The sequence below is a fragment of the Lissotriton vulgaris genome, chromosome 5, assembly GCF_964263255.1.
Source record: "Lissotriton vulgaris chromosome 5, aLisVul1.2, whole genome shotgun sequence".
NCBI lineage: Eukaryota > Metazoa > Chordata > Amphibia > Caudata > Salamandridae > Lissotriton > Lissotriton vulgaris.
The window spans coordinates 304,695,165-304,722,040 of record NC_141693.1 but is presented as its reverse complement, the minus strand read 5'-3'; positions in this window follow the sequence as shown (position 1 = coordinate 304,722,040).

The window sequence follows — 26,876 nt, the reverse complement described above, 5'->3', positions numbered from 1 at the left end:
CACCTTGGCTTCCTGTAACCTGCCCCTAGCCGCTTCCCAGATGTCACCCAATCGTTTACACACTTCGTCAATGGCTGGCATGTGCCCAGTGGGTTGGATAGCTAGGGTTCTAGGATGGTATCCCATAGAACAAAAGAATGGTGTCATGCCCAAGGCCGTGTGTATACTGTTATTATAAGCGAATTCAGCTATGGGTAATGCTATCACCCAATCACACGACAGGGACGTAATCAAGCACCTCAGGTATTATTCCATTGTCTGGTTGGTACGCTCTGTCTGCCCATCTGACTGGGGATGATACGCAGATGACAACCGTACATCCATCTTGAGCACTAAACAGAGTTCCGTCCAGAAATGGGACACGAATTGCGCCCCCCTGTCTGAGATGACCGCTGTAGGCAACCCATGTAACCTTACGATCAAAGTCATAAACTCCAAGGCCATTTCCTTAGCTGTGGGAATCTTCTTAAGTGGTATGAAGTGGGCCATTTTGGTGAACAAGTCCACTACCACAAGAATGGCTGTGAATCCGGACACCAAAGGGAGATCCGTGACGAAATCCAAGCTGATGGTATGCCAAGGGGAAGGGGGTACCACCAATGGCTGCAATAGACCAGAGGGCTTACTATGCGAAGGCTTATTGATAGCACAAACAGGACAAGCTGTCACATACCTCTGAATATCCTGTGCCACAGTCTCCCACCAAAACCACCTCAAGCACAACTCCTTCGTCTTACCTATTCCGGGATGTGCTACCAAGGAGGAGGAGTGACACCACTCCACCACCTTTGGTCTCAACTCGGGTGGAACAAACAGCCTATCGCCCTGATATAACAACCCATCCCTGGCCACCACCTGAGACAGCTGCAACCATGGACCCAAGTCCATCCTGCGCAACAGCTCTTTCACCTTGGAAGCAAACTCTTCCACTGAAGCCACACCCACGATCCTCCTACTATCAAGCATTGGTCTACATTGTTTCCCTGATTTCACTTCCTCCGGATCGATATGTATCCTAGACAGTGCATCTGATTTGATCTGCTGAGCAGCGGGTCTGTATGTTATGATAAAATCATATTCGTTGAAAAACAAGACCCACCGCATCTGTCTTGGTGTCGACGCCCGGGCCGATCTAAAAAACTCCAGGTTCTTGTGGTCCGTATAAATCGTGATGGTATGACGGGCCCCCCACAGATAGTGACGCCATTCTTCGAAAGACAGTTTCACTGCCAACAACTCGCGTTCCGCCACCGTGTAATTGCGTTCGGCAGGCAACAATGTCTTAGAAAAATAGGCAATAGGATGCATATGGCCTGTGCCCTCCTCCTTCTGGGACAGTACCCCACCCACTGCACTCGCGGAAGCATCCGTCTCCACAAAGAAGGGCAAAGCAGGATCAGGATGGGCCAACACCGGAGCGGTTGTAAAGGTCTTCAACAATAACCGAAAAGCGCCTTGAGCCTCCTGAGACCACACAAAAGGGACCCCCTTTCGCAGCAACCGTCTCATCGGCGCCACGATATCTGAAAAGCGAGCGATAAAGCGCCGGTAAAAATTGGCGAACCCTAAAAGTACCTGTATGTGCTTCACCGTAGTTGGTACCGGCCAGGTCAAAATCGCCTGTATCTTTTTTGGGTCCATCCGTATTCCGTCAGCTGATATTAGGAATCCCAAAAATTCCACCTCCTCCGCATCAAACTGGCACTTTTCAAGTTTGGCATAGAGCCGATGTTCCCGCAATTTCTGCAACACTTGTTGCACATGTGTATGATGGTCTACTCTGGTCTCTGAGAAGATAAGGATGTCATCCAAGTACACGATTACAGTCCTATCCAAGTACTCACTCAGGACCTCGTTGATGAAGTACTGGAACGCCGCTGGCGCATTGCACAGGCCAAACGGCATCACACAGTATTCAAACAACCCGTGTTTAGTTTTAAAAGCCGTCTTCCACTCATCCCCGGGCCGCACACGGATCAGATGGTAAGCTCCACGCAAGTCCAGTTTTGTAAACACCGTGGCCTTGCGGAGTTGATCCAGCAACACGGGGATGAGAGGAAGAGGGTACCTATTCTTAACGGTGGCCTTGTTCAATGTCCGGTAGTCCACACACGCCCTCAGGGTGCCTTCCTTCTTTGGTATAAAGAAGATCGCTGAAGACACGGGCGAAGAAGAAGGACGGATGAACCCTAGTTCCAGCATCTCATCCAGATATTCTTTAAATGTTTCTCCTCTGGTTCAGACAGTGCATAGACTCGGCTACAGGGCAAAGGAACCCCCTCCAGTAGGTCGATTCTACAGTCAAAAGACCGATGTGGTGGTAAACTCTGAGCGCAGCCCTTATCAAAAACATCGGCGTAATCCACATACTGCCTTGGAACCCCACTGTCTTCCATGGCTGCACAGTACAACGGAGGGACCTTCTCACTCGCCTCGCTATAACAATGCTTCAGACAATAATGCGAATCCAGAGTGACTAGACGTTGCACCCAATCAATCCTGGGATTGTGCTCCTGGAGCCAAGGCACCCCTAACACCAAACCGAAGGAAGGCGCATCAATCAGATCAAACACCACGCACTCCAAGTGTCCGTTTTCACATACCAACCGTAGAGGCACCGTCTGTCTGGTGATACACCCAGATGACAACTCTGTTCCGTCAATCGCTCGTACAGGCTCCGGTTGTTTCTTATACTGGCAAGGCACACCTAGCTTCTCGGCTAGGGAGATGTCAATGAAATTGCCAGTGGCACCCGACTCTAACAGCACCGATACAGGCACCCGTTTATGCGCTGCCAATAGAAGCTGGGCAGAAATAACAAAATGTCTGGGCGCCAAGTCCACTGCCCCCAACACCTCATACTGACCCCTTTTATGCTCAGGAAGAGGCGACCTTTCCACCTGTACGTAGGCCACCTTTTTACCATACCCTGCTCCTGATGGTTTAACGGGACACTCCCTTGCGAAATGACCAACCTGTCCACAATAGAGACATAGATTCTTATCTCTTCTTCTTTTCCTTTCTTCAGGAATCAGAGGTCCCCTTACTCCCCCTATTTCCATAGGTTCAGGCTTCGGTTCCCCAAGGAGCTGTTTCACTTCAGTCTTTATGAAGTTTCCTCGGGACACCTGAAAACGTACACGATCCCCGCGTCGCTCTGACAGCCGATGGTTCAGTTTAACCACTAGGTCTATAAATGCGGCGCACTCCTCCGGTGGATCCACTACCTGTGACACCACATCCTTCAGATCATCATTAAGACCCTGGTAAAACAATGAGGTCCGCTTATCGGCTGGCCAATGTGTCTCTGAGATCAACCGGTTAAAGGTCGCTATGTATGTCAGGAGATCCTGTCTGCCATGTCGCAATTTCAGCAATTCGGAGTCGCTGGCTTGCATGAATGCATGTTTGGCAAATAACCCCCGCATCAATTCCTTGAAAGCATCATAATCCCGCAACACCTGATCTTTGCCTTCAACTAAGGGGATAGCCCACTGGGCAGCAGTACCAGCCAAATAAGAAAGAGTAAAGGCTACTTTTGCTGCATCGTCAGGAAAGGCACCAGGCCTACACATAAAGTGTAACTGACACTGATTCATGAACATCCCATATTTCCCACTGTCTCCATAGAATCGTTCAGGTTGAGCCAGGGGAACAGGAACAGGGGATGTCACAGTGATAGCGACAGGGGTACCGCCTCCAGGGTTACTCTGTCCCGCCCCGCCATACTGGAACGTAGCCGGCTGTATAATGGGTGTTGGACCTCTAGGTTGTACTTGCTCCCGCGCCCTCACTGCAACCAACTCTTGTCTCAACCCTACGTTCTCCTGTCTCAAATCCTGCACCTGAGCCTGTAAGGCAGCTAGGGCACCCATTACGTCAAGCATGGTGGGGGCTTCAGCCCCTGCCATGGTCCCTGAATCCACATCCATCCAAGTTCGGGCAGTGTATTTAAGCGTGGGCTTGTTATTCTGTTAGACTCCTGCCCAACCCACACACTGCAGGAACGAGGAATGTCCCAGTCCACTTCCCCGACTCACCAGCCACTCACTAGATGGTAAATATGAGTAAGCTGATGACCCAGAAAAGGGGGTGAAATATATATGTAGGCACCAAACCTTCCACCCTTGTAAATTGTAGTTTGACGAACACCCTCCTCCTCGCTTCCGCACCTGCATAAACAGTGAGACAAAAAATACACCTCACTATAATATCTCAGTCCCCAGTCCTACCTCTGTACAACATGACCATATCCAGAAAACAACCCCACATACACTTACCAGAAACAAATGCAGGGTTTCGCTCGAGGAGGTTTTTGTCCAAGGTAAAACTCTCCCAAGATAACTTCTCTCTGGATAAATTGAAATCAGGACTCGTCTATTGGTTGAATGGTTTGGGCGTGTGAGAAATGCAGGGTAAAAAACACGCCTTTAGTTATGGCATGAACAAAAAACCCCTATGCTTCTTAAAACGGTGATAGGGTGTAAGGGAGTCCGAGTGACGTGAAGGCTCTAAGCTCAGAAAGCTCGAATGGCAATACCCAGCAGGGTTTCCACTCGCGGAACGGCCTCAAGCGTCACTTCCGCCCATAACGAGGCGGACCGGTTACAATAAAAACGAAAGTACAGCGCGATCCCGCGCGTACAAGGTCTTGCCTCACAGCGTCTCAAAAATAAAACAGGGAACAAGGCGCTGACAATGTGACGACCAAACAGGAGCCCCTGAATGTCGTTAGGAACACAAAATAAAGGGCAATTGGGAACGGGATGAAAACAAAAACACGCTATCTAACTGACTAACACCTACAAGGAACGGCCACTAAAAAAAGTGGAAGGAGGGTTCAGGCAAGCACCAAAAACGGAACTCCAGGACACGGGAAAAGGAGAAAAGGAAGGGAATACACCAATAATTCTCACGAGCCCGTGAGAATCAGCAACAGCCAACAGGATACACAGGAACCAGGATGCAGGAACCCACAGGTTAGCAATAACAAGCATCGACACAATAGTAGGACTCCCTTTTATGCAACTGGCGTGTCATGTGACGGCTAGGACATGGTCATCAAAAGAGGACTGGGGACCGAATCCTAACATTAGCGACTGAAAGCAGTCGCTAACGTCGCTATCGCCTATTAGCAAGGCAGGCGTAGTGTTGGAAATATTCGCGCTAAGCGCGAATATCTCCAAATACTAACACCTGCCCAGACCAGTTCTTAGCCATGTTATCCAATGGGAGGTGGATAACACGGCTAAGAGCATGTCATCGCTAATGCGTGAATATCGCTGTATTCTCAGCGATATTCATGCATTTCGCCACCATCGCTGGATATTTTAGCACAATGGAGAAAACGTTGCTAATAGCATGTTTTCTCCGCTAACATATCCAGCAATAGGCAGCGATAAAAAAATCGTCGCTAAGCCTATTTAGCGATAAATATCGCTACTTGTTGGTAATATGCCCCTATATCCGTATTTTGAAGTCACCTGAAAAATCTCTTACGACCAGCCTTAGAGTTATATATGAAAAAAACGGCTCCCCGTGGAACACCCAGATCAAGAAAGCACTTGTCACTTTGGAGATGAATCAATCTGCACTTGTCTTGCCTTGTATTTCCTATACAACCTGGAAAAAGACCATTAATAGACCAGCACAATCAGCTCCTTCCAGCAAGGCCAGGCCTCATTAAAAACCTCTCCTTTCTTGGCTCCATTAAATGCCTCATATCTGGCATCCAAGCTGCAACCTTACCTATCAGCCTCACTCAACTCTAAAATCAGAAGAGAGATAATGTATATGCGACTGCTGGCCCTACTGGTTACGGATTTCAACCGGGCCTGGGCCAACTAGCCCACGCAAGGAGAACCCTTCTTAGGCCAACTAGCCCACGCAAGGAGAACCCTTCTTAGGGATCTATACTTAAGGGAAGGAGTAAGTACCTGCCTAGAGGCCTCGGTCATATGCCTTACTCAAAAAGACCCCTCCACTTTGGCTCACTGTGCGAGATTCGTACGAACCCTCAGAGACGCTTTCCAGACCCGTGTTGGTACTCTTAAATGCCCACACAAAGTGCAAAAACTGATACTGGACTACTTCAAAGGAAAATCTTGGCCTGGTTCTTTTGCCGAACTAAAACAAAATTACGAGAACACGTCCTTACACCAGCTAAGCCACGTCATGGACGGAGCCCATAGCACTCCAACAAGATCTATTTATTTTCAGATAGGGAACCCACAGCACTTCGACAAGATCTATTTATCTCCGGATTGGGAACCTCAGTGTTTGGGGCTCACTAAGGACCAAACTCTACAAAAACCAGTTTCAGTTCCCACACCGGGACAAAGCACAAGCACTTTCAATAAAGAACATGGATCAAAGGCAATTACAGGCACTGCCAAAGGGAAACTGAAGAAGAACCGGAAGGAGGACGGCCTTGGGGGTCAGACTTACTGAGTAAAGGACACTAACAACATGAGCTGTAAGCTTTAGGCTATTGCACAGAGAACATGCACTTTACTAGAGAACTTGCCCTTGGGCCAAATACATGCTGCTAAGGGGTGAGGGCTACAGAGCGGGAGAACTAAAGGGATAGAACTCTGGAGATACTGTTTGCATGGGCCGGCATCCGGGGAAAGTGTGTCATCTTGGACATTGCCTGTAACCACCCTACCTTTCTTGAACTTTGATGAAAGGGCCTGCCGCAACATTTTATGTAAAAACCTTTTTAACTGGTCATGAAAGTAGTTGAAGTCTTTTAGCTAATGTACTCATTTTCGTAGTTTAGTATCATTTTTCTAAATTATTTTATCTGTTATGCAATGGTTTTAATTAACTTATGCAAATAAATAAATACTGAGTTTAGAAATATTGGTTATTTGTACACCTCTGAATAAGGAGTTACCCATACTATCATGTGATTCACAGGAAGTTTAGCAAATTGTGTTTTTACTTGCACGTTGAATTACTTTTGGAGGCAAAATATGGAAAGAAATTCAATGGATAATAAATGTTCCACTATTCTGTGTTACCACAGTTCTCCCAATAAAGACAATACCACTTGTGTGGGTGGGCCTATAGACTGTGACAGGAAAGGCCTCAAAATGCAAAAAGGAAACATCAAATTTTTACCATAAAATCTGACCCATTTTGGCAGTTTGTGTAGCTCAGATATTGGGGCCAGGGCTTGGCCGGCTTCCAGGGAATACCTACTAAAACCAGAAATTTGTGAAAACTAGACACCCAGGGGTGTTCAGGTGATGTGCCTTGCTTGGATCCCACTATATTTCCTTACGCATTTTTTTCACTTTTCCAAAAGGGAAAGTTTTGTGATCTGAGGAGTGGCGCAAAATTCCTACTACCAAGCATTCCCACAATTTTCCCGAACAAAATTATATCCCACTTATTTGGCCATGCAAAGATATTATATTACATTGACTTTATTTGGTCAAATTTTTCATCTGTTCCTGTCACAGGCAATAGGCCCACCCAAATACCTCAGCCACCCATATCGCCAAAATGGGTAAATTTTCAAGGACACATTTTAATGTCTCTAGGATGTTCTAGGGCCATTTCTGTCACTGGCAATAGACCTATTCATACAAGTGGGGTACTTTTCTATCTGAAGTGTGGGGATGCGATGCTGGATGGGAGGGATTTTGTGGTTGCCCACAGATTGCAGAGTTTTCCCTCACAAAATGTGAGAAAAATGCATGATTTTAGCAAATGTTTGAAGTCACACCACCTTAGATCGCAAGGTTTCAGAAATGGCCAATGTTCATAGGGTTCCCTGCTTGCCAAACTGGCCCTCAACCCAATTAGTGTGGAATTTCACCATGATAAGTCAGAGAAAATAGGGATTTACCTCCTCTCAACAAGCCCTTATGTAAAAATTACTCACCAAAGAATCCACATTTCCTTTTGCTGCCATTGTAATGGGGAATTTCTAGACAGGAAGGGGGTGGGGAGGGTTGGCAAAAAGTCTGCTGGGGCTGCAGGAGTTGAGATGTTGCCTGGTGTCAAAAATCCCTTGCTTCCAGTGAGCTATCTGCCTCGCCAATGGATTTACACACAAACAGCCATTACCTAACACTGTATAACCAACGTCATACTACAATCATTGAATCATACCTCATTTCACCATCTAATTCAACTTCACGGGGCATCAAATATATTGAGGATTAACGTGTGTGCATACCAATGTACACATGTTTATGAGTGGATTCAAGTCAGCAGTTTATATCAAAGCGGGGTAAGTTTGATTGGTATATTAAAAATTCCCATTTAAAACGAGTAAAAAAATATTCTATGCATATTTGTTTAAATGGATAGTGTTTCGGTGCCAGCACTCTGATAAGAGGGATGACTTTCAATTGCTGCCATAACTGTGTTTCTCCCAAACCTTTAGTAATGCTAATAAATCTAGTTAAAAGCTTTCCATGGTCTTTCAGAAAGCAGATGTTGCCTGGCAATAGGGTCCACAGGTATTAAAGGGTTTCTGTGTCTTCTAGGAAGTTGTTTTCCATCTCCTACACTTCAGCTCACAAAATATTGCCACCCTGCCCATCAGCCTGTGGCATGTCAGGCCAGGATTGACAAGCCTTTGACACGATTCATTGCTCAGTCGCAGGCCACAATGTCCACTATACCCTGCCACGTGTGGGTACCCACGTATGCCAGGGTGAGGCCTTAGGCTAATGGCAGCCCCTTTACTCTTGGATAAGGGAGCTTAGGTTCTTACAACTTTATCCAGTGTATTCCAAATAAACGAGAAAAAAGCTGGAGGGCTTGGGTGAGGTACAGTGTTACACGTTCCTCCTGTAACTGATGTTACGTACCACAAGCAGGCCATGCAGTGGGAACATGGATGCACAAGTCGAGCCTGGAGCAGTAAAGGTTGTCTAAGTTGTCTGTTGTAGGGAAAAATAGCAGGTGTACATTTTCCTTTTGCTCACATCTCTTTAGCTACAGAGGATATGGGACCTTAAGGGCTTTTGTTAGCAGAAGACTTCTTTGCTGAGTTTGTTGTACTTCTGGTGGAAGGGAACTTGAGATCTGCTTTTGCGGGCACAGTCATTCCAAAGGTCTGGGCAGGAGGGCATGTGCAGAGTCAATAGGACCCTGGCATAATGTGTCTAGGAGTGAGCAGAATCCATTTGACCCCCCCCCCACCCCCATGTCCTTTGATCATGTTTGGCCCAACTGCTGACATTGCACTGCTGTCCTGTTTGGTCCAGCTGCTGACGCTGCACTGCCTTTCTGTGGTTGCATCCTGCTTTTGCCCAACTTTGTGTGAGCTGCTGACCGTTATTGAACGGTTTCACCGAAAGCACAAGAGTCAAAGAATTTCCAGCGTCCCTTGCGTTGTCTCAGCGAGTAGTGCTGCTAGCCTCCGCGAGGGTTCTACCTCCCTCTGAAATCCCGCTGTGATTGCTGGTGCTGCTGCACTGCCCAACTGTTCCCGGCACCAGAGCCAAGTGCCAGAGATGGAGAGTGTTGACTGTATCTACTTGCATCCATTGTATCTACCCAAGCAGAATACAACTATTTTATGAACACTGCGCCCTGAAACTAGACATTTACTCAGGTCAGTACCAGCCATTAAAAATAAATTCTGGACCTCTTTTTTTGTTGCGCAGAGCCACTCAGAAAGGAGCAGCCTTATACACTTTACTAATCAATAACAATGCAACTTGAACTTAAAATTATTTTAGCTATATTGAAAATATACTCTTACCAAGCAACTGAACCTAACTTGAATAAAGTCTTATTTCATTACAAAGACATGGCACTGTTAAAACAATATATTTAGGGCCCGATGTAGGTAAATCTGATTTACTGACTCTAGAATACCGAATTTTACCGATTCGGTATTCTAGATTCGGTAAATCAGATGTAGGTAAAAAATCGGTAATTTTTACCAAATCTGTATGATTCGGTAATTACCGAATCGGTAATTACCGATTCGGTAATTGCCATTGATTCCTATGGGCCTTGAATCGGTAAATACTGATTCGGAAAAATTACCGATTTTGCAAGGGGGACAGGGTGTCACTTTGACACCCTGTTGCACCCCTGATTCAGGCTTGTGTGCCATGTGACACACAGACATGCCCTTAGTGCACAGATGTGCATGTACACAGGTATTCGTAATTTACCACCAAATAGTATTTGGTGGTAAAAACCGAATCGGTAAGGGCCTGTGGCACTGTTTAAAGTGCCACCTACATCTGTATTTACCGATTCTGTAAATTTACTGATTCGGTATTTTACAGAATCGGTAAATTTACCGAATCGGTAAATATACCGGTTCTGTAATTATACAGTCAAACAGCAAATACCGGTCGGTAACGGCCGAAATCGGCCGTTACCGACCGGTATTTGCCGTCCTACATCTGGCCCTTAGTCTTTTGTACAACTGTGCTAACTAAAACTATCCTGAAAGCCCTCAGCCAATGTTAAAAAGTAAGAGTTGACTGTTTGACTTTGCTACCCCCTGAAAGTCAGTGCATATCAAGCTTTGCTAAACTAAAAAGGTCTCTCCTATGCAAGAGCTATTGGCTCTGTCAATGTCTTTATGCCGTGTTGTACAGTACTGTGCCTGCTGTGCAGCATCGCTACAAGTTAGAAAAAGATGTTGGCTGTGTCATAATGCTCTTTTTCTTTTGACAGGTGGGAGGGGAACAACATACACAACAGGAGTGTGGGGTGTGGGGGTAATAAACAACGTGAACAACGGGAGAGTGGTGGTGAGAGGAAATAAGCAACATAGACAGCGGGAGGGTGATGGGTGGGAGGCAAGAAGCAACATGGATAATGGGAGGGTGGAGGTTGAAGGGAAAAAGGAACACGAACAATGGGCTTGGGAGGGAAGAAGCAGCCCAACAGTAAGAAGAAAAAAGAAAAATAGTACCTCAATCACAGCAGCAGCAGAATTGCCCTAATCAAGATGAAACAATCAGTATTTGGTCCATGCGCCACATGAAAGAAAGGAAACAAAGCCAGCATATGCTGTCCAATTGTGAGGCAGCAAATAAGAATGAAAATTAAGCCAACAAATGGTAAGCCGCTTGGGGAAAACAACATCTCTCGAGAGTGAGAGTGCATGCACTGTCTCAGGCAAGATGTAAAAAGGAGATACTTGGTAATTCAGTGAGCTTTCAGTAGTATCTTGCTCCTGTGATTTCAAGGACTATATGTAATATAGAGCCAAAAATACTAAAGTGTTTAGTGGCCGCAAACACTTCAATTTGCAAAATCGAACTTAAAGTGTACTGAATCCATTTTAAGTTTCGCAGGTTTCTAAAGTTGATTTAAAGAGGAATACTGAATTGCAATTTGTAAGAGGTGTGTGGTGGGTGTCTTGCAAATTGTGACTCAGAACCCTATCTATCAGTGGCTGGAATTCCTGTTGCAACCCATTGATAAGTCACCAACTGACCAGTTGTGGTTGTGGCTCATTTACAAAATAGAATGGTCATCTTTGAGTCCCCTATCTTTGGTGAAATTGAGTGTCAGTTTCAAAAGGGAAATCGAGAGTGAACTAGTGTCTGCTCTTACTGAAGATTTTCAAAAATGAATACATTTATTTTAAGCAGCCTTATTTCCTTTGAGGAAATTGGGCTGCTTTAAAAAAGATAACATTTTAAAAAGCAATCACAGGTATGGCGGTTTGCATGTCAACTTCCCTATGATTTTAACCTACCAAAATGGGCTGCAAATTGCAATCTCGCTAGTCAGTATTCACTAGGCAGGTCACTCTGCGACCCACTATTATTTGGCATTTTGCAAAATGACTTATTAATACATAGGTCAGTTAAAAAAAATGATAGTAGCTGCAGAAAGAAGAGTCACAATTTGAGACTTCTTTTCCTAACTAGTATCATAGTATATTTGGTCCATTGTCGTCTTTTCAAATGTTGCATCCAGAAACGCTGAAGCAAAATGTTGAGAAATACATCTATTTCTACACAAACTGCAGGAAAGTCATTGTAAAAATGTTTTAAATGTTCCCCAGGTCCTCTTCCTTTATTCAGGTTGTCCTGCTCATTCAGTACTCTTTTTGCTTTTCTTTCTAGTCTTTACTCAGAGATGTTTTAAGGCATTGGCAAAGTGGGCTCTGGCCCAGGGCCCCAGCGTTTCAGGGGGGCTATTATAGAGCCAGCTCTGGTCTGCAGAGTGTCTTGCCTTGTTGACCTTTAATAATTCTTAAACAGTTTGTTTTAAATACCGTTTTCCTTTCATTTATTTTTAATGTGGGTGATGTGTGATAGTATTTGTAGGACTTGCCCTTTTTAGCTAAAGTTCCATAAACTTTTTGTTTTCGCCCTAGACTGATTTCCTGACATAGAGTTGCCAATTGAGATGCTTTGGGTACTTTGCCACTGCTGATCAGTGTCAAATACAAATGTTCCCTATGTAAAGTGTAAAGGTAATTGGTTGGCCATGATTGGTATGTTTGTTTTACTAGTAAAGTCCCTAGTGATGTGCACTGTGTGTCCCAGGGCTAGTAATAGAAACGCGCGCGGAGAAGGGAACTCTGGCTTGAGGGTTAGGACCTGCGCACAGTATGCTAAGTTAGCATGTTGTCCTGACAAGTGCAACCACTTGTCTGGCCTTACATTCCCTTTTGCATACACATTGAGCACCCCTGTGTTAGGTCCCGGTTAACCCCTAGGCAAGGTGCAGTGTAGGTAAAAGGCAGGACATATACTGAGGTGTGTACTATGTCCTGACAGTGAAAAACACTTAATTTTGTTTTCACTGCTGAAAGGCCATTCTGCCCATAGGACAGAATGGGGGAGGCTGGGTATTGTGTTTTGGTAGCCTAGTTTCCTATAAGTTTATAATGGAGCGGTGAAGTTTAGTATGTATGAACTCACAGTGTCATAATACATCTTTCTATGAAAGTGGTTTTGTCACTGTGTGTTCAGGAACCACTCTTTTAGAAAGTGGCTGAGTTTTGTGCAATTGACCTGTTGCCTGGGATCACTGACATAATATCTAGGGACATAATATCGACTAGCAAAAATATCGGCGAAAAAATATCCACAGACAGAATATCGACTTTGTATCTACAAACAGGTAAGTACAAAAATATTGAGTAAAAATATCGTTTACAAAAATATAGTTTATAAAAATATCGACTTTATTAAAAACAATGTTAAATACAATTAATATTAAAAATTAATTACTAAAATATACTTACAAATACTTAAATTACCTTATAATAATTAAATAATTTATGAAAGTTATCAAAAAAAAATTTTACAATCATATTTGTTAAAACATATATATATAGTAACATAATATAATTAAAAAATATCCAATATTATTACCGTAGGATAGCGTAGAGGTAACAATTACTATTCCCACTCCAGAGAGTGCAACAGTAGGGAAAGCATTGGATAGCGTAGGGGTACAAATTAATATTCCCACTCCAGAGAGTGCAACAGTAGAGAAAGGTTTGGATAGCGTAGGGGTAAAAATTACTATTCCCACTCCAGAGAGTGCAACAGTAGGGAAAGCGTTGGATAGCGTAGGGGTAAAAATTACTATTCCTACTCCAAAGAGTGCAACAGTAGGGAAAGCGTTGGATAGCGTAGGGGTAAAAATTACTATTCCCACTCCAGAGAGTGCAGTTTGCGCACTATAAATTCCCCATTCATTCATTCATTCATTCATTCACATAAATTAACATATTTAATTAATTATAATTAAATTACTTCCCGCCCTATTCCCCTATAAACCCACAACCCTCTACAGAAATTAAATTAGTTACATTTCCATAATTATCAATTAATCAATTAAATAAAATGAATTGACAATTAACATTTAATTAATCGCTAAATAAAAATTAATTAACAATTAATTATAAACTAATACCAATAAATAAATTTACATATTTAATTAATTATAATTAAATTACTTCCCGCCCTATTCCCCTATAAACCCACAACCCCCTACAGAATTAAATTACGCAAAATTTAAATAACATTAAATTCATTATTTAAATTACATCAATACATAAATAAACAGTTTTAACACATAAAATACACTATAAATATTCTGACTATCTATATTTTAAAATTCGATATTACATTACTTACCTTCAAAACGATATTTTTGTTGTCTATGTTCTGTCCATTCGATATTCTGTCCAGCCTAATTGTGTACTCGATATTATGTCCATTCGATATTTTGTAGTCAATATTTTGTCTGTTTACCGTTGCCTGCTGAGTGATTAAGGATCCAGACTCCCAGTATCAAAGGGAGAAAGGTGACACTGGGAGGGAGACACCCAGGACTGATTTAGGGAGGGGTCAGGGACCCCTGAGCACAACAAACTTCAAAGACATTAAGGGTTATAACTATGAGAGCTGAAACCCCTGAAAGTTGGAATGAAACAGAAATGGATTGAGACTGAAAAGGCTTGGACCCATTCTGTGGGCAATAGGAACCTCTGCTAAGGAAGGAGCAACTGAAGAGGCTGCTGGGGAAAGACCAATCCTTGCTTCGTGATCTGGGGCAGGTCTGCAGTTTGCTGTTCTAACCAAGGAAGAGGCTGTTGGGACTGTGCTTGGAGGCACTGGGTCCCCCTGCTTGACAAAGACTGTGCTTTGTGCTGTGTCTTGTAACCCCAAGGGCCCGAGGTGAGCTGGCTACCCCTTTGGAAACACAGTAACATAAAAGTTTCTGGAGACGTTTCAAGCGACGCGGTGGGCGCGTGTTGTGACAGCTTGAGACCCTCAGAAGGTGTGCCCTGTGATCTTGGACACACGAAGGAGACTCGGACTCGCTTGGTGCGTGTGCACCAAAGCTGGAGTTAGTCTCGGACACACTTGGTGCATGTCATGGTGCAACACAAGCCTTAGTGAAGAGTGCCTGGTCCTCGTGTGCACCAAAGCACGAGGGAGACTCGGATGCTCTTGGTGCGTGTCGTGGTGCACCGCAGGCGCTGGTGAGGAGCGTCTGGTTGGCGTGTGCACCGGAGGTGGAGTGAGTCTCGGACGTGCAGGGTGCGTGTCGTGGTGCACATGACGCGTTGGTGAGGAGTGCATGATCAACGTGTGCATCGGAAGTGGAGTGAGTCTCCGACGTGCAGGGTGTGTGTAGTGGTGCATCGAGGGCGTTGGTGAAGAGCGCCTTGTCATCAAGTGCACCGGAGGAGAAGTGAGGCTCGGACACAGTGAGCGTGTCGAGGTGCGGCCGAAGGTATTGACGAAAAGTGCCTCGATATCGGGGCACCGGAGGTGGAGTAAGTCTCAGTGAAGCAGCGTGTGTGCTTTGGTGCAACCGGGGACTCTGAAGGTGATCGGCTGATCATTGTCTGCACCGGAGGAAAGTGAGTCTCTGCAGCATGGTGTGCGTGTCTTGGTGCCAACTGAGGCCGCAGGAAGGAGTGCCTGGTGAGCATGCACTTGGAGTCGACGAGAAGTCCCATCTGCGTTGTGTGTGTGGCTTCATGCCAGAGGAGACCTGGAGGGTGCGGTGTTGAAGTTGCACTCGGAGTAAAAGTAATCTCAGGGGCGTGGGGGACCTGTGTGCTGCGGCCGCCTGAGACCTTCCCAATAGTCGTGGCCCAGACCGGTAGCCCCGGAGGAGCTGAGCTGCCAGGCTGAGCCGCTGAGGCTCGTTGAGAGAGTTCTGCACGGAAGGCCCAGTTCGAGGAAGGAGGTGAGGAGAGTGGGGTCGCCCCCCCAGGGTAACGTGGATTACTACCTGGGCGGGGTGCGGGCTTGGAGGGACATTCTCTCAGCCTCTCAGTCCTTCTGACAACATGAGCCTTTGCTTTGGCTCAGAGATGGCCCTTACTGACAAAAGGAGTGGCAGTACAGGGACCAGAGTAAGAAGCCGTACTCTGCGTCATCGGTGAACCGTGTGGGGAGGGGGGCAACTGTTATCGAAGAGGCTAATTGTCACAATATACATTGCCAATATTGCTGCTAACGAACTACCGGACTGTCTTATGATGCCTGACATTATTATTGCATAATGAAGTACACAATTGTAGCGCTATGCATTGCATTATTTCTCCCTTGCTAAGTACAGGATTGTAGCGGCCTTATTGTATGCATTATTTCTTCATTGCAAAGTACGTGATTGGGGTGTGACGCATTGCATTATACCTTGAGTGCGCAGTACCTGAATGTAGCAGTACGCATTGCATTATTTCTCTCATTGCAGGTACCGGGGTGTATCGTTACGCATTGTATTATTTATCCTTTGCCCAGCACAGGATTGTATCGTTACGTAGTGCACTATTGTTTGTCCATTGCAACGTGTGTGATTCTAGCATTGCGACCAACATAGCAACCAGTCGGAACGAATATTACCCTTTATTCTATGTTGGCTTAGGTATCGTGTGGTCTGATCGTACATCTTTTTGTATAAAGTTTATACTCGTTTTCATCAAACTCGTGTGGAGTCCATTTGTGGTGTCACCAGGGGGTTGCTGAAGGCGTGGTTGCACATACTAAACACTCGTGCCTTGGAGATAGGCCTGGCTACTCGTGCCAAGCTACTAAAGGGGTGAGCAGGGCTATCTCAAATGGTGTCCTTACTTGGCCTAATGTTGAGAGGGGAGCCCCGGGTCTGAGTCACAATTTGCAGAAAAATGTGTTAATGTTTCATGCAACAGACATAAAAAGTTTCTTTTACATTGAAACAGGACCTCACACATGAGAAATTGGAGGGTGTCACAGAGATTATTTGCAGTGATATTAGTGATCTGCTGCTGTGTTACAATATTGAAAACATGTGTCACAATCCCTGAATAGTGGATGTAAACACATTCAGAATTTGGAGTGTGCATGTGTATTGGTGGTGACCTAGCCAAAGAGGGCATGCAAGAGCTGAAATTAAAAGCTGTTCTGAAAAGGGTCCCCCAGAATACGTTTGGCCCAGGGTCCCCAAAATCCTTAAAATATTCCTGCCTTTACTCTTGTTTTTCTATCGTATTAGTACTACACGAACTGCAAAAAGATTACATTTCCCTTATGTTTTCTGTGGAGGAAGATGAGTGTAGCAGAAGTTACACGTGCACGCCAAAGATCACATGGTTGAAGAATTATGTCATGATTTCCATGGCATGCACAAAATGCAATCACCTTCATTAGAGTTCATGGTCAATGTTAACCCCGCTGTATATTTCTATGCAGACACTAAATGCCTTCACGTTTATGCGTACATGCTACATTCCAGAAACTGCCTCGACATTTGACTGACACTATTTGATTGTGAAAAGAACTGCCTTGAAATTTGATTGACATAATTTGATTGTAAAAAATAATTCAAGTGGTAAAAATATGCAAGAAAAAAAATGCATAGGTATACAATCAGTGATATAGGTTGATGCCTTTCAAATCTCCTTAGTGCATACTTTAGAAAGGCACTAGTTGGGTGTCAGTAAAGGAAAACCAAAAATAAATGTATTCTGTCACAACACCTTCCTTCTTGTAAGAGTTAATTCTGTAGGCCTGTAAACTAGATTATTCAGTTGCATCTGGTGCAGATTTCTGTATATATTTCCTGGGACCAAAAAGATCTAACCACATTGTGATCTACTCCGACTTTCATCCTTCTGAGCCCATTTAATATGAGCAGCTAGTCTGTAGTCATTAGCAGTTGTATAACATTTTCACCAATTTCCTATACATGCTAGAATGGTATTGCTTGCTGTAAAATCGCTAAGCTAAATGCATCATTTTAATGTGATGTTCCTTGAGGCTTCAAGTGAAACTCAGGTCAGGCTTTTTTTTCTTGTGCCCTCCAGGTCATTAAAACGCCCCAGGGCATTTTTGAGAGCATCCTTTAATGTTGAAATGTTCTTGCCTGCTGTCTTCCAACACTCTTTGATAAACAGGACTGAAAACCAGCAGCTACTCCAGTGAAAACATGTTCTTATTACAGGGAGGGTGCCGCTGGTCCCTTTGTTAGCGCTTTTCTTTGTGCAAATTTGGGGCCCATAAGCGCTATCTGATGAATCGAAGTTTGCAGCCCAGGGTGGTCAACAAATCAATACATTCAAATAATGTGAAGCACATTAGGCTTCATTAGAAAGAAATAGAATGATTATGTTTTTGAATCATGAAGGTTTATTAAAGGTTAAAATGTTTACAGAAGGCTATATCATCAGGTTAGTGTCACTCAATAATCAATATACGGATGCATTAGTTATTATGGAGGTCAAATCAACCATAGCCATATAAGTAAGAGGACAAACTTAGAGTCGCCTCACAGGTAAAGTTAAGTAAAATCAGGTCTCGCATAAAGAGAGTACCTTATGCTGGTATAAGCTGCATCAGAAAAATGGACATAACCTATCTGTCAAGACTAGAAAAGTTCTGCTCTCTCAACTACATTACACTAGCTTAAATCACACAACTCTAACATTTGCTACACCTACGCATAGTTCCCATAAAACAGTTGAATGAGGTTAGAGTAAAAAGATACATTCTTGAGCTCATTAGTTTCTCAGGATCCTCCATAACACAGCTTCTCTCAGTGTTCTTCAAGCTTTCATTTATCTGCGAAACACAAGATACATTGGACCAGCCTGTACCGTGCAGATGTACTATTGCAACAAATCAAAACATTCCATGATTATCACGGTAAAAGAAAGCATGTCATATGAGAAAGAAGGCAAGGGAAAATCACGTTTGTTAATTTGGACTTCAGCTTTGCAAAGAAATAAAAGTTCACATCAGGAAGCAAAATGGCTGCCAACGTTAGCCATTAAAGGCATGCCTACATTAGCTATGGTTAATCTAAACAGGAATAATACACAGTAGCATTTGCATGATTACATGTTAATGTTAATATAATGTAAAAAATTTAATATGAAAAAAAAATACTTTTAGGAACCAGGCACCCCATTAAATCCCTGAGAACAAGCAAGTCAGACAGGGCTGCTAACAACTCTGTTTTCAGAGTCAGAGCTCCACAGAGGTCAGCACGTTGGAAAAAAGGGTTTATGCATCTCTACCCAGTGTCAGAAGATCCTAGTTTTAAGGAGAGGTCCACTGGGGCAAAGGTATTGGTGACCTGTTACTTGACTTCTTGGACCTGCCTTCTTAATCCCTGGATTTGCTGTGGGGCAAGCATCTGGGTGAGGATGTTTCCTTGATGGCAATTTTATACTATGAGTAGTAGGAAGTTAATTATTTTCTGATTATGAACAAGACTGAGCCAAGACCATTCACCTTTGTGTGAACCAAGCAGAGGGCTATGAACACCACAACAAATTTAAATAAGGGTGACAGTGAAGAGAGGAAAATGTAGGAGTGATAAGGTCTCAGTGGCCCAGTTGCATAACCATTCAGACAGCTGCTTTTGTCAGGTTCTACAGAGGCTGTGGGAAATGCAAGAGGCCAAGGCAAATACTCCTTGTGTATTCCATGTGGACTAGAAAGGATTCAACCCTGTAGAAAAAAGCAATTATTGGAAGATCCTTCATATTATCTCCAAGGTAGAAAAACACAGCCTTCATGATAAGATTTACACTTGGTTAAAGTGCGGGCCAGACTTATTGTAGGCTACCAGTTTCTTGAATTGTTGTTGATGTGAAGGACAGCATTCTTAAACTGATGTCGGTGATGATTGATCAACTGGCCAATTTGGCAAGAGTTCACCATTGACAAAGTGTGCTCAGTGGGAGCAGTGGTTCTTGATGATGTTCTTAGATTAAATCTGAAGGGGAAGGAGAATGGGATAGAGAGACGCGGGTCTGAGCAGTGAAGCTCGTACACCTAGGCTTCTGATCACAATAGCTTTCTTTGCAGCATTCTTTGCTGTGATCCAGACACAGTAGAGAAGATTCAAAGTTACACATCAACAACTCCAACCAGTGCTTAGGTATTTACTCCCTCTCCTCATCTCCCAATATCGGGTATGTGAATCCTACCTTTTCTCTGTGCCTCATTCATTTAACATCTCTTTGATGTCTTCTCTCTGAATCTGCCTTAAGGTAGAGTTGTAAGGTAGCCTTACAACCCTTATCACATTTTTGTTCCCCAGTTGCTCTACTGAAATTTACAGCATTTAGGTATTCTCACTGATGGCTGTTGAATGATTGTTAGACCCTGCGTGGAGGGCCACAGAGCAAGCTGAGGCTACTGGACCTCAACTGTTGGGAATTAGCAATTTTGCCTTTGATGTCCCCAGTAGCAGCCGGCATGGTTCGCGGGTGGGGGTGTTCCTGAGGGGGGTCGCAGAGGGGGAGGGGGGTCATAATGTTAAAAAAAAATGTTAAACCTGCCTTTCCGCTGGGTCCCATGTCTTCATTGCTCCTGCTCTCCTGCCTCCAACAGGAACAGAAGCAGGCATCCAGGCTCGCTCCCCATAGCCAATCAAAACGCTGCATGCAGCATTGGTATTGATTTGGAGCGCAGTGATATGGCGCTCCCCCAGGGGCTAGTGGGGTTTGCATGTTCTCCATGCAGGCTGAATGGAGAAGGGCAAAGTGCGCATGACTGGTTTGGGCGGTCCATGAGTGCTGACCAAACAGTCTGTGCGCACTCAGGAGTGGGCAAACCACTCCTCCCCTACACCGCTCAGAGATCAGAGCAGCCTCGACCACCCGCCCGCCCGTAAAGCAAACATAAAATGGTAATAACTAAACGTTATTACCATTTTATGTTTTGGCTTCTCGCACTGCGAGAAAGCAGTGGGGCGATGCTCCTCCGCTATAGAGGAGGTGCCGCCCCTGGATGTCCCAAGGTCCTTCCTACTATGGCTTGGCAAACTGGGCCAAGTACAACCCCTTCAGCACTTGGCTCTCATTGGTAGTGAAGGCAACAAGTCACAAGCTGCTCAGATAAGAAGTATGGGCGTCTGCAAGTTCAAGACGTAACTCATCTGTATAAACATTGATTGTCCAACCCTGTGGTTGACTTTCAAGAAGAAAATTAATTTTAAAAACCACTAGAACTTAATACTCCACATAAAGATATACACACAATGCAAGTTAATGTCCTCACTCTTCGAAAAGGTTAGCACCTCCTCCCACTACTGACTCCAGTTCTCTTCGCCTCCCTTATTGTGTAGGTTGTGTTCACCCCGGGCCAGATGCTTAGTGTGATAGGTTCTTGTTCTGATAAGCGATATATTACCAGGATGTTTTTCTGCTGTCAAGAATGGCTGCATGCCTGATGAGTGTTTGACTATATTTGTGACTTTTGAAAGAATGACAAGGGTGCTGGGTATGCCATATTGGCACTGCAAGAGTAGAAGGCTTGCATCCGTGCTGCTGGACTTCGGGGCGCAGGACTGCATTTTCAGACTTTAGTATTCACATTATTACTCTGGAAGTCAAAGGGTGGCGGGAACATGTATGAGAAGAAGGAGCAGCAGGGAATGGGGCATTGAGATTTTGCATATATCAGTGTGGTTTCAGAAGCGTCTGGCCTGGAAAGCATGAGGAGGGCTGGTGATGTAAACAAGAATAGTAATCTGAGGTAGGAACGGCAGTAGACCCAGTTTCTTCAAATCATTCTGGTCCCAAAAACTGTTTTATTGGGACAGTGACAATGAGTTTTAACAAAAGAATTACTTTTATTCTTAAAAATGGCTGAGTGTTAATAGTTTACAAACAGCCGATGACAACATCAGAGTTCTATAGGTTACTGTGTTCAGGGTGCGAAGCTCGAGAGGGTACATATAATTAGAAGCACAACATTTACTAACCATCTGTTGACAGTCGTTGCGACTCAGTACTCTGGTTCTAAATTTAGAGAAGCCACAAGGCTTCCGTTCCCTGTGAACTATTCATGCTGTGAGCTGGAGGGTTATTCAGCTAGTTAAGACTGTGTAGCAGAATCTACACTAAGGCGAAGGGACACAGTTGCAAGGGACTTTTGAAGAATTATGTAAATGTAGACAACTCTAAAAAATGAGGTGGGTGATGAAAAGGAATGGGTTGACAATTTCGCAAGCGTTTTGGCCAATGGCCGACAGTCCAGCTCAGAGACATAATTCATAGGTGGGCGCTTGAGTGATAAGGTAGTCCTTACAGCATGTGCAGGTATGTATAATGTTTAACAAACCAACACCACAAAAGTACAGTAAGAAATAAAAAAAACATAAATGTGAACAACCAGCTTAGTAAAAATATTAAATGTAATAAGCAAAAACAAAATATAAATGAAGCAGTGGGGTTGAGTTCAAAGACACAATAAAAAAATACTATCCAACATTCAGTGCACAAAATGTACTTAATTAAAAAAGTTATTCGAAAACAACATCCTTGTAAAATAGCACCACCAAAAAACGAAAGTTAAAATGTGTTGCATCAAGGATCAAAGGGAGCCTAAAATGCCACCTGTGAAAGGTAAATATATAACATGAATACCAATATCAGCCAATGAAATTAAAACATATTCCAATAGGAAAGGTCAGAACAGCGATGTTATCTTAAAAACCACTGGCAACTAAAATATGCTAAAAGTAAATACCCTCATCAATGGAACTGAATACTAAATTATCACCTTAAAATTCAATGCAAAACACAATATTTAAAATGATGAAATTAAAGGAGTCACAATATTTAAAAATATGCCATTGAAAAATATTGATACAAATATTGAATTCATATTAAAAGAAAAAACTGAAAATAATTATAAAGTTAAAATAGGACTTCTTTTATACTGTTTGAAACACAGACACACATGTTTCTGAAATTCCGATGCACGTGGCGCCATATAATATGACTCAGAAAGGCAGTGGTGTAGCAAGAGTGCCAAAGGCACCAATGCAATTAAGGAAAATGGGCCACCTCTGTGGGTTACTAAAGAAAAGGCATAACTTGGGTCCCAAGAACCCCTCACACCCTCAGGAGGAAGACTAGCGGGAAACCCTACATCAGGAAAGGGGGTGTGCCAGCCTGTGCCAACTCCATCCCTCAGGTGGAGGAGGCGAGGTGAAGCACGACTCCGGGCTACTGCCAGGATGGGGAGCCCTACCTACTCACAGCTAGGCTCCTGCCCCCCTCCCACAGGAGAAGAGCAGGTTAGGGGGTGTACCCACCCCAGGACAGGAACCTATTGGTCCCTGCCCTCACCCTACCTGTAATGCCCCTAAATTTAGTATTTAGGGGCACCCTGAACCTTCCTTCCTCAGATCTTGATATGAAAACAAGAAAGAAGATCAAGAAGAAGAAGACCCGCCGTGCAGCTGCTAACAAAAGGATGACACCAACTGACTTGGCCCCAGCCCTACCGGCCTGTCGATCCTTGAACATGCTCCTGCTAAATCCTGGCGACTCCTGCAAGCAGCAACCTTGAAAACCCCGGAGGACCTGCCTGCCTTGACCCTCTGAAAGACTGGGACTCCCATGAGCAGTGGTTCTGCTCCAACAGCAATAACCCTGGTGCCAGCCAGGAATCACAACTCCATCACACTCTGCACCCGCTGAGCCCGGCCCGTGCCTGAGTGACCCAAGACCACGAGGACGTCCCCCCGGTGACTGCGACCCGAAGTCCAGTGCCCAAAGACCCTCCTCGATGAACCAGACGATGCCTGCAGCCTCACAACCAGGGACCCCTCCAACCGCGACCAGCTGAGGGTAAGATTTCCAGGCGTCAAAATACACCCCTGCACCCGGCGCCTCACGGCCCCCTGTGACCAACTCCTGGGTGCCTACCTATCCTCCAAGACCCCAACTTACCTCTCGAAGTGCTGGTCGCTCCTGAAGAATCTCCGACCCTGAGCCTGCGGCCTTTTTCCACTTTCCAAGATCTCCATTGATTAACATTGAGTGCCAGATGGCTCAAAAGCACCTTGCATCCAGCCGCCTGAGTGCCCCTGGCAGTGCAACCTTTGCCCTATTCTACTTCCCCATTTACCCTGAGCAAGTGACCAGGAGCCCAGCTTCCACAGCCGCGTGGCCTGCTAGCCAGCAGCCACCAACCGAAGGCCCCCTGCCTCTCACTGGATAACATTGGGCCTAACTACCTCTGCACCCAGCTGCCCCTGTGCCGCTGAGGGTGTACCAACTGTACCTACCTGCCCCTGGAGACTGCTGAGTCTATGCCCAGAACCTTAACTCTGCCAGTCGAGTACTTAGCTAAAAGCCGATAACTCACTTTTCTTCCATAGGCTAACATTGACTGGTTTCACATAGAAATTCTTTTAAGTGTGGAGTTTTGGAACTTTAAAATATTCACCTAAAATCAGCCGAACAACGAATTCCGATTTACTCACCTGTTATCAGGAGAGACCTCAGTGCTGCATCTTTTAGCCCTGCACAAACCCTGCAAAGTAATTTTTACCATACTTACCAGTAACCTGAATGTTCTTCCATAGGAAACCATTGACTGTTTTTCTGTGAAATTTCTTCCAAGTGTCGATTTTTGCAAACTACAAATATTCTTTAAAAATCGTACCCGCTACGAAAATGTAAATACTTACCTGTCTTAGATCGAAGTCCCAGTGCTGAAGCTAGGAGTGCAGTCCTGGAATACAAAAGTAACGTCAACATACTTTACCTGCATATTGAATTTCCTTCCATAGGATAGCATTGGTAATTTCATCTGCAAAAGTTTCTAAGTGTCAACTTTTAAAATACAATAATATTCCTTAAAAATGACTACTGTAACCAAAACGCTTTTACTTAACTGTTTACAGAACATGTCCCAGGACTGAATCTAGGATCCAGTCTTGTGGTTAGAAAAGTAATCTACAAAGTAATTAATTGCATTTAACTGAAAATTCCCATTGAGCTCAATGTTGCATTGTGTTTAAGATTGTGTTGCCTATTGCAACAAACTGTAACTATTGCATTCAAAAAGTCTAATGCCTATTAGAAAAGTATTTAACTAAAGTAACTCATTCTGAGAAAGTATATTTTGATACCTTGTTGGTTCTAAAATAAAACAACTATATCTTTTGATGCAAAACAATTGGCCTAGAGTTCAGTTCTTGAGAGTGTGAGACCGTTTGCTGACTGGGTGTGTACAACAAACGCATTACACTGTCCTCTGATACTGCCTTAATGCTCGACCAAGCTTCCACTTTAGAGAGTAAGGTTATATCTAACTTTAGCCTCTGTAAAATCTCTGGGGACCGTGGACTCTATACACACTGTACCTTACTTTGGTTCAGTATATATAGAGCCACTTTCTTACACCTACTTTGCTGTATAGACCAAGGCCCATATTTACTAGCAGTTTCCTTTGGGGTTGCTTCCATTTTATGTTGCAGCCCCAGTGCAAACTCCATTTTGACATTTACTAAGCCACGCAAAGTCGATTTGTATGATTTAGTAAATACAAAGCAATGCAACACATATGGCGGTCTTGCGTTAATTTTGGGTAGGCGTAATATGGGTAGAGCATGGGCGTTCCCATGCATCCACCCATCTCTTTTGACACAAACCCATTATACAAAGACTCGTAAATCTGGGTTTGCACCAAAATGGTGTGCATACCGGACAGTGTCATAAGAGAAATGTTTTCTTTTCCCCTTGTTACTCCTTCTTTACATGTGTACTGCATTTTACAGCACACATAGAAAGAGTCCTATGCCTCTAAAGATTGTTTGTGTGCATGAAGGAATCACAAGCTGCTTTGTATCACCCACAACGCAATACATGGAATGGGACCCCTCTTCATCAGGAATAAAATCACCAAACACATTCAACAAAGGAACCTCCGCTCTAAAGGAGCATCTCACCTCAAAATCCCACCATACAAGGAAAAAAACATGGGTGGCACATCCTTCTCTGTTCAAGCAGCCAAACTATGGAACTCTTTACCCCCCAACATAAGGTCCACCGACAACCACCTTATCTTCAGAAAACTACTCAAGATGTGGCTCTTCCCCACATAAGCACCATACGCAAACAGAAATTTACAGCATATCCCTCTGTATATAAGCATTTGTTTTCACTATAGATATGTACCTATCTTTGTGTACTACTTTGTATAACCCCTTAAGTGCTGCTGACGGCCAATGGTCGTCAGCAGCGCTACCTCCCCAGTGCTGCGCACGACCATTGGACGTCCATTCAGCACTGGTTCCAATGGACAGCGCAGCACTGGGGAGGAATGTTTACACGCAGCTAAGGTGTTAAACATGTAAAATAATTATGTTGTTGAGAGAAAAAAAAATAATAAAAATAAAATAAAAAACATCTTTGGTCTACATATACATACTTCCATTGTGCATCTATGTACCTTCCATGTACCTGGATCTGTGTGTCTGTTACTTATCTTCTGAAAAAGCATATCCAATGCACTACCCTATTTCTCATCCTGTGCCTCCTATCAATATCTTTAATCTACATATACTTACCTTCTTTATGAATCTATATACTTTCAATTTACTTATGGATCTATAGATTTATCACTTTCTTCTAATTTAGCGTTTCCAATGCATTACCCTATTTCTCAGCCTATACTTCGCTCAATATATCTTCTAGCCCAACCTTCTGAGTCATCTCAAACTTCTTTCTACTACTCTTTCAAATGCACTACCCTATCTCTCATCCTATACATCTATCAATATATCTTCTACATCCGCTCTCTCATTTATCCCAAACCCCATACCACTACTATGATCGTCAAAATAACCCTTTCTAGATTCTCTCCTATTCTACCCCTACTTGCATTATCTGACACCTCTTTTTACTATACCGATCCCCTAAAACAAACCTTTCTAAACTCTTCCCTCTGACTCCTCCCCTCCAAAACTCCTTTTTACCCGTCCAAAAGCCTCCTCCCACTGCTAAGATCTAAATAAATAAATAAATAAATAAATAAAAAATCCTTCACTCTTTTATCCCTCCACTATACTTTTCAATCAAGATTAACAGACTAACATGTTCACTTCTCAAATTCCATATTCAACTATACTAATTCACCACTTATCCTTTATTGGGTTCCAGA